Source organism: Heptranchias perlo, chromosome 16 (genome assembly GCF_035084215.1).
Source record: "Heptranchias perlo isolate sHepPer1 chromosome 16, sHepPer1.hap1, whole genome shotgun sequence".
Lineage (NCBI taxonomy): Eukaryota > Metazoa > Chordata > Chondrichthyes > Hexanchiformes > Hexanchidae > Heptranchias > Heptranchias perlo.
Genome location: NC_090340.1, coordinates 54,781,394 through 54,791,013, shown reverse-complemented (window position 1 = coordinate 54,791,013; position 9,620 = coordinate 54,781,394).

Below are 9,620 nucleotides of genomic sequence, written 5' to 3'. Positions count from 1 at the left end.
GGTTGCGAACGCTTCAGCCTTGTCTTTTGCACTCACATGCTGGACTCCGTCATCATTGAGGATGGGGATGTTTACAGAGCCTCCTCCTCCCGTTAGTTGTTTAATTGTCCACCACTGAGTGTGGCACCAAGGAGCCCTAGTAAAATTGAAGTCAATGGGAATCAGGGGGAAAACTCTCCAGTGGCTGGAGTCATACCTAGCACAAAGGAAGATGGTAATGGTTGTTGGAGGTCAATCATCTCAGCCCCAGGACATTGGATGTGGCAGGACTGCAGAGCTTTGATCTGATCCGTTGGTTGTGGAATCGCTTAGCTCTGTCTATAGCATGTTGCTTCTGCTGTTTAGCATGCATGTAGTCCTGGGTTGTAGCTTCACCAGGTTGGCACCTCATTTTTAGGTACGCCTGGTGCTGCTCCTGGCATGCTCTTCTACACTCCTCATTGAACCAGGGTTGATCCCCTGGCTTGTTGGCAATGGTAGAGTGAGGAATATGCCGGGCCATGAGGTTACAGATTGTGCTAGAATACAATTCTGCTGCTGCTGTTGGCCCACAGCGCCTCATGGATGCCTAGTTTCGAGCTGCTAGATCTGTTCTGAATCTATCCCATTTAGAACAGTGGTAGTGCCACACAACACGTTAGATGGCGTCCTCAGTGCGAAGACGGGACTTCGTCTGCACGAGGACTGTGCGGTGGTCACTCCTACCAATGCTGTCATGGACAGATGCATCTGCGATAGGTCGATTGGTGAGGATGAGGTCAAGTTGGTTCGCTCACCACCTGCCGCAGGCCCAGTCTATCAGCTATGTCCTTTAGGACCCGGCCAGCTCGGTCAGTAGTAGTGCTACCAAGCCACTCTTGGTGATGGACATTGAAGTCCCCCACCCAGAGTACATTCTGTGCCCTTGCTACCCTCAGTGGTGCTCAACTTGGAGGAGGACTGATTCGTCAGCTGAGGGAGGACGGTAGGTTGTAATCAGCAGGAGGTTTCCTTGCCCATGTTTGGCCTGATGCCATGAGATTTCATGGGGTCCGGAGTCAATGTTGAGGACTCCCAGGGCCACTCCCTCCTGACTGTATATCACTGTACCGCCACCTCTGGTCGGTCTGTCTCTGCCGGTGGGACAGGACATACCCAGGGATGATGATTGAAGAGTCTGGGACGTTGGCTGAAAGGTATGATTCTGTGAGTATGGCTATGTCAGGCTGTAGCTTGACTAGTCTGTGGGACAGCTCTCCCAATAATGAGGAGGACTTTGCAGGGTCGACTGGGCTTGGTTTGCATTTGTCGTGTCCAGGTGCCTAAGTTGTCCGATGCCGGGTGGTCCGTCCGGTTTTATTCTTATTATAACTTTTTTAGTGAGATTGTATAACTGAGTGGCGTGCTGGGCCATTTCCAAGGGCAATTAAGAATCAACCACGTTGCTGTGGATCTGGAGTCACATATTGGCCAGATAGGTTTCCTTCCCTAAAGGGCATTAGTGAACCAGATGGGGTTTTAACGACAATCCGGTAGTTTCATGGCCACCCTTACTGATGCTAGTTTTTTAATTCCAGATTTTATTTAATTGAACTTTTCCCGCAGAGCGGCAGTGGACCTGAGAGTAGAAGACTGAGATTGGGGATTAAAAGCAGCAGCAGACCGACAACAAGAGACAACTACTGTGCGACATCACAGGTGAGGCAGGAGAGTCCGAGAGGTGAGCAGAGTATAAAAGGGGAGACCTAGAGCGGGAAGAGAGTCTAAGAGTCTAAGGCAAGTCATGGCAGCACAGCTCACACCCGTGATATGCTCCTCCTGCACTATGTGGGAAGTCATGGACACTACCAGTGTCCCTGGCGACCATGTGTGCAGGAAGTGTGTCCAGCTGCAGCTACTGGCTAACCGTCTTTCGGAGCATCCGCGATGCTGAGACTATCATGGATAGCAGGTTCAGTGAGGTGGTCACACCGCAGGTAAAGAATACGCAGGCAGAAAGGAAATGGGTGACTGCCAGGCAGAGTAAAAGGACTAGGCAGGTAGAGCAGGAGGCCCCTGGGGCCATCTCCCTCTCAAACAGATATCCTGCTTTGGATGCTGTTGGGGGAGATGGCTTATCAGGGGAAAGCAGCAAGAGCCAGGTTCAGGGCACCATGGGTGGCTCTGCTGCACAGGAGGGGAGGAAGAAGAGTGGCAGGGCTATAGTGATAGGGGATTCAATTGTAAGGGGAACAGATAGGCGTTTCTGCGGCTGCAAACGTGACTCCAGGATGGTATGTTGCCTCCCTGGTGCTAGGGTCAAGGATGTCACGGAGCGGCTGCTGGGCATTCTGGAGGGGGAGGGTGAACAGCCAGTAGTCATGGTCCATATTGGTACCAACGACATAGGTTTAAAAAAAGGGATGAGGTCCTGCAAGGTGAATTTAAGGAGTTAGGAGATAAAGTAAAAAGCAGGACTTCAAAGGTAGTGATCTCAGGATTACTACCGGTGCCACGTGCTAGTGAGTATAGGAACAGGAGAATAGACAGGATGAATATGTGGCTGCAGGGATGGTGTAGGAGGGAGGGATTTAGATTCCTGGGACATTGGGACCGGTTCTGGGGAAGGTGGGACCTGTACAAGCGTGACGGGTTACACCCGAGCAGGACCGGGACCAATGTCCTCGCGGGGGTGTTTGCTAGTGCTGTTGGGGAAGGTTTAAACTAGAGTGGCAGGGGGATGGGAACCTGAGCGGGGAGTCAGAAGGGAATAAAGTTGAGAGCAGCAAGAGAGGGGTTGCACCTGAACCAGAGCGGGACAAATATCCTTGCGGGGAGGTTTGCTAGCACTGTTTGGGGGGGTTTAAACTAACTTGGCAGGGGGATGGGATACAGAGTGGAGCTACAATAGGGGGTGATGTGCAGCCAAATATAGAGAAAAAAACAAGACAGGGCAAATATGTGAGGGCAAGGCTGGATGGCATCTATTTTAATGCAAGGAGTCTTGCGAATAAGGTGGATGAACTGAAGGTGTTGATAAACACATGGGAGTATGATATTGTTGCTGTCACAGAGACATGGTTGAGGGAGGGGCAAGACTGGCAGCTCAATATTCTGGGGTACAGAATCTTCAGGCGAGACAGAGGGGGAGGTATAAGAGGAGGGGGGGTCGCAATATTAATTAAAGAATCAATTACTGCCATAAGGAGGGATGATATATTAGCAGGTTCCTCTAATGAGGCCATATGGGTGGAGCTTAAAAACAAAAAGGGGGCAAGCACTTTGATGGGAGTGTACTATAGGCCCCCAAACAGTCAGGGGGAGATCGAGGAACAGATATGTAGGCAAATCTCAGAAAATTGTGCAAATAATAGGGTAATAATCGTAGGGGATTTCAACTTCCCCAATATTAACTGGGATACTCAGAGTGTAAAAGGCTTAGAGGGTACAAAATTCTTAACGTGCATCCAGGAGAGCTTTTTGAGCCAGCATGTAGAAAGTCCTACAAGAGAGGGGGCGGTACTGGACCTAATTCTAGGGAATGTGGCCGGCCAAGTGGAAGAAGTGCTAGTAGGTGAGCACTTTGGTGACAGTGACCATAATTCGGTGAGATTTAAGGTGGTCATGGAAAAGGACAGGGAGGGGCCGGAAATAAAGGTTCTAAATTGGGGGAAGGCCGATTTTAATAGGATAAGGCAGGATCTGGCCAAAATGGACTGGGATCAGCTGCTTGTAGGAAAATCCGCATTGGAGCAATGGGAGTCTTTCAGAAGGGAGATTGAGACCATACAATGGCAACATGTTCCCGTAAAGGTCAAGGGTGGTTCCAAGAACTCCAGGGAACCTTGGATGTCAGGGGATATACGAGAATGGATTAGGAAAAAAAGGAGGGCTTTTGGCAGATACAAAAGGCTAAAGACGGAGGAAGCCCTAGAGGAGTACAAAAAGTGCAGGGGGATACTTAAAAAAGAAATTAGGAGATCAAGGAGGGGCCATGAAATAACACTGGCGAGCAAAATAAAGGAAAATCCTAAGATGTTTTATAAGTATATTAAGGGTAAGAGGATGACTAGGGAAAAAATAGGGCCCATTAGGGACAAAAATGGCAATCTGTGTGTGGAGCCGGCAGATGTAGGAGGGGTTCTAAATGAATTTTTTGCATCTGTTTTCACTATGGAGAAGGACGACTTAGACATAGAAATACGGCAGGGGGACTGTGATATACTCGAACATATTAACATCGAGCGGGAGGAGGTATTGGCGGTTTTAGCAGGCCTAAAAATGGATAAATCCCCAGGCCCGGACGAAATGTATCCCAGGCTACTGTGTGAGGCAAAGGAGGAGATTGCGGGGGCTCTGACACATATATTCAGAACCTCTCTGGCCACAGGGGATGTGCCAGAGGACTGGAGAACCGCTAATGTAGTACCATTATTCAAGAAGGGGAGTAGGGAAAAACCGGGGAACTACAGGCCAGTGAGCCTAACATCAGTGGTAGGAAAATTATTGGAAAAAATTCTGAAGGACAAAATTAGTCTCCACTTGGAGAAGCAAGGATTAATCAGGGATAGTCAACATGGCTTTGTCAAGGGAAGATCATGTCTGACTAATTTGATTGAATTTTTTGAGGGGGTGACTAGGCGTGTGGATGAGGGTAACGCAGTGGATGTGGTATACATGGATTTCAGTAAGGCCTTCGATAAAGTCCCCCACAGGAGACTGGTCAAGAAGGTACGAGCCCATGGAATCCAGGGTGCCTTGGCACTTTGGATACAAAACTGGCTTAGTGGCAGAAGGGAGAGGGTGATGATCGAAGGTTGTTTTTGTGACTGGAAGCCTGTGGCCAGTGGGGTACCACAGGGATCGGTGCTGGGTCCCTTGCTGTTTGTGGTCTACATTAATGACTTGGATATGAATGTAAAAGGTATGATCAGTAAGTTCGCTGATGATACAAAGATTGGTAGGGTGGTAAATAGCGAGGAGGATAGCCTCAGTCTGCAGGACGATATAGATGGGTTGGTCAGATGGGCGGAACAGTGGCAAATGGAATTTAACCCGGAAAAGTGCGAGGTGATGCACTTTGGAGGGACGAACAAGGCAAGGGAATACACAATGAATGGGAGGACCCTAGGCAAGACAGAGGGTCAGAGGGATCTTGGTGTGCAAGTTCACAGATCCCTGAAGGCGGCGGAACAGGTAGATAAGGTGGTAAAGAAGGCATATGGGATACTTGCCTTTATTAGCCGAGGCATAGAATATAAGAGCAAGGAGGTTATGATGGAGCTGTATAAAACACTGGTTAGGCCACAGCTGGAGTACTGTGTGCAGTTCTGGTCGCCACACGACAGGAAGGATGTGATCGCTTTGGAGAGGGTGCAGAGGAGATTCACCAGGATGTTACCAGGGCTGGAGCGCTTCAGCTATGAAGAGAGACTGGGAAGATTGGGTTTGTTTTCCTTGGAGCAGAGGAGGCTGAGGGGGGACATGATTGAGGTGTACAAAATTATGAGGGGCACAGATAGGATGGATACTAAGGAGCTTTTTCCCTTCGTTGAGGGTTCTATAACAAGGGGACATAGATTCAAGGTAAAAGGCGGGAGGTTTAGAGGGGATTTGAGAAAGAACTTTTTCACCCAGAGGGTGGTTGGAGTCTGGAACTCACTGCCTGAAAGGGTTGTGGAGGCAGGAACCCTCACAACATTCAAGAAGCATTTGGATGAGCACTTGAAATGCCATAGCATACAAGGCTACGGACCAAATGCTGGAATATGGGATTAGAGTAGACAGGGCTGATGGCCGGCGCGGACACAATGGGCCGAAGGGCCTCTATCCGTGCTGTATGACTTTATGACTCTATGACCCAGGGGAAATCTACAACACAAATAGTACAAACAGTTGTTCAAGAACAAGTGAAAGGGAAAAGCATAGAGCAGCGGAAAGAAAGTGTACTTTAGGCACGACGGATAAAATAAAAACTTGAAGGCGTAAGGCGATTAACCCAGCATCAAAGCTGTGGCAGGGGGTTGGGAACCTGAGCAGGGAGGCAGAGGAAAGCGTATCAGGAAGGGACAGAAGGTATGGAGTAAAAGGTAAAGTGTTAAAAAAAGAAAAAGCAGGAACTAAGTGTCACAAAACATATTTGAAAGTTCTTTATCTGAATGCACGTAGCATTCGTAACAAAATGGACGAGTTAACGGCACAAATAACGACGTATGGGTATGATCTTGTGGCCATTACAGAAACATGGCTGCAGGGTGACAACGACTGGGAATTAAATATGCCAGGGTATTTAACAATCAGGAAGGACAGGCAGGAAGGAAGGGGAGGTGGGGTGGCTATGTTAATAAGGGAAGAAATCACTAATACAGAGAAAAGATATTGGGACAAAGGATCAGGATAATGAAACAGTTTGGGTAGAGATAAGGAATAATAAGGGGAAAAAACACTCGTGGGCGTAGTATATAGGCCTCCTAATAGTTGCAACTCTGCTGGAAGAAGTATTAATCAGGAAATAGTCGGGGCATGTAATAAAGGAACAGCTATAATTATGGGGGATTTTAACTGTCATATTAACTGGACAAATCAAATTGGGCAGGGTAGCCTTGAGGAAGAGTTTATTGAGTGTATTAGGGATGGATTTCTTGAGCAGTATGTAACTGAACCTACAAGGGGGCAAGCAACCTTGGACCTGGTCCTGTGTAATGAGCCAGGATTAATTAATAATGTCCTAGTTAAGGATCCCCTTGGAATGAGTGACCATAACATGGTTACATTCCATATCCAATTAGAGGGTGAGAAGGTTGGTTCTCAAACAAGCGTACTGAGCTTAAATAAAGGAGACTATGATGGTATGAGAGCGGAATTGATTAAAGTGGACTGGGAAAATAGTTTAAAGGGTAAGACGGTACATGAGCAGTGGTGTTCATTTAAGGAGTTATTTTACAACTTTCAAAAAATATATATTCCACTGAGGAAAAAAGGGTGTAAAAGAAATGACAGCCATCCGTGGCTAAGTAAAGAAATTAAGGATAGTATCCGACTAAAAACAAGGACATATAAGGTAGCCAAACTTAGTGGGAGGATAGAAGATTGGGAAGTCTTCAAAAGACAGCAAAAAGTAATGAAAGGATTGATTAAGAAAGGGAAGATAGATTATGAAAATAAATTAGCAAAAAATATAAAAACAGATAGCAAGAGTTTCTACAGTTATATAAAAAGAAAAAGGGTGGCTAAGGCAAACGTAGGTCCTTTAGAGGATGAGACTGGGAAATTAATGGTGGGAAACATGGAGATGGCAAAAATGCTGAACAAATATTTTGTTTCAGTCTTTACGGTAGAGGACACTAAGAATATCCCAACACTGGACAAACAGGGGGCTCTGGGGGGGGAGGAGCTAAATACGATTAAAATCACTAAGGAATTGGTACTCAGTAAATTAATGGGACTCAAGGCGGATAAATCCCCTGGACCTGATGGCTTACATCCGAGGGTCTTGAGGGAAGTGGCAGTCGGGATTGTGGATGCTTTGGTAATAATTTTCCAAAATTCTCTGGACTCGGCAAAGGTCCCGGCAGATTGGAAAACTGCTAATGTAACACCCTTATTTAAAAAGGGTAGTCGGCAGAAGGCTGGAAATTATAGACCAATTAGCCTAACATCTGTGGTGGGTAAAATTTTGGAGTCTATTATTAAGGAGACAGTAGCGGAACATTTGGATAAACATAATTTAATAGGACAAAGTCAGCATGGCTTTACGAAGGGGAAGTCATTTCTGACAAATTTGCTTGAGTTCTTTGAGGATATAACGTACAGGGTGGATAAAGGGGAACCAGTGGACGTAGTGTATTTGGACTTCCAGAAGGCATTCGACAAGGTGCCACATAAAAGATTATTGCTCAAGATAAAGAATCACTGGATTGGGGGTAATATTCTGGCATGGGTGGAGGATTGGTTATCTAACAGGAAGCAGAGAGTTGGGATAAATGGTACATTCTCGGACTGGCAACCAGTAGCCAGTGGTGTTCCGCAGGGGTCGGTGCTGGGTCCCCAACTCTTTACAATCTATATTAACGATTTGGAGGAGGGGACCGAGTGTAACATATCAAAGTTTGCAGATGATACAAAGATGGGAGGGAAAGTAGAGAGTGAGGAGGACATAAACAACCTACAAGGGGATATAGACAGGCTGGGTGAGTGGGCGGAGATTTGGCAGATGCAATACAATATTGGAAAATGTGAGGTTATGCACTTTGGCAGGAAAAATCGGAGAGCAAGTTATTATCCTAATGGCGAGAAACTGGAAAGTACTGCAGTACAAAGGGATCTGGGGGTCTGAGTGCAAGAAAATCAAAAAGTTAGTTTGCAGGTGCAGCAGGTGATCAAGAAGGCCAACGGAATGTTGGCTTTTATTGCTAGGGGGATAGAATATAAAAACAGGGAGGTATTGCTGCAGTTATAGAAGGTATTGGTGAGACCACACCTGGAATACTGCATACAGTTTTGGTCTCCATACTTAAGAAAAGACATACTTGCTCTCGAGGCAGTACAAAGAAGGTTCACTCGGTTAATCCCGGGGATGAGGGGGTGGACATATGAGGAGAGGTTGAGAAGATTGGGACTCTACTCATTGGAGTTCAGAAGAATGAGAGGCGATCTTATTGAAACATATAAGATTGTGAATGGGCTTGATTGGGTGGATGCGGTAAGGATGTTCCCAAGGATGGGTGAAACTAGAACTAGGGGGCATAATCTTAGAATAAGGGGCTGCTCTTTCAAAACTGAGATGAGGAGAAACTTCTTCACTCAGAGGGTAGTAGGTCTGTGGAATTTACTGCCCCAGGAAGCTGTGGAAGCTACATCATTAAATAAATTTAAAACAGAAATAGACAGTTTCCTGGAAGTAAAGGGAATTAGGGGTTACGGGGAGCGGGCAGGAAATTGGACATGAATTTAGATTTGAGGTTAGGATCAGATCAGCCATGATCTCATTGAATGGCGGAGCAGGCTCGAGGGGCCGATTGGCCTACTCCTGCTCCTATTTCTTATGTTCTTATGAATTTAAATTCCCCAGCTGCCGTGGCGGGATTTGAACTTATGACTCCAGATTATTAGTTCTGGCTTCTGGATTACTAGTCCAGTAACATAACCACTATGCTACAGGTACCCATATTGCACCTTCTCAACCTCCCTGTTGGACATTAAGACTTGGATGAAGAAAACATCCTCTAATTTGATGTTGGTGAACTCAAAGCCATTCTCTCCATCTCCTATCAGCACCCCTATGCCACTTCTTTGAAACTCCATCAAAGTCTTTGGTTGCTACCAGAAGCTCAGGCCAGAGGCATGAAGGCTTGGCATTTTGTTTGATCTCCAGTTGAATTTCTTTCCCCATCCAAGACTGAGCTGCTTTCCCCACATCCATTACCTCAACAACACCACTTTCCTCCAACTCTGCAACCACTGCTCCTGCCTCTCCCATTTAAAGTTTGAGAATAGGTTGAGATCGTTTCGGCTGCTTCTGCTGAGACTTTAATACTTTCATCACTTCAAAGCTTCATTTCTCGAATGCTGTCCTCGTCAGCCACCCCGTCTCCACAAACTACAACATATCCACAACGCTGTGGCCTGTGGTCCTCTCCCGCACAAAGGCATGCACCCCATTC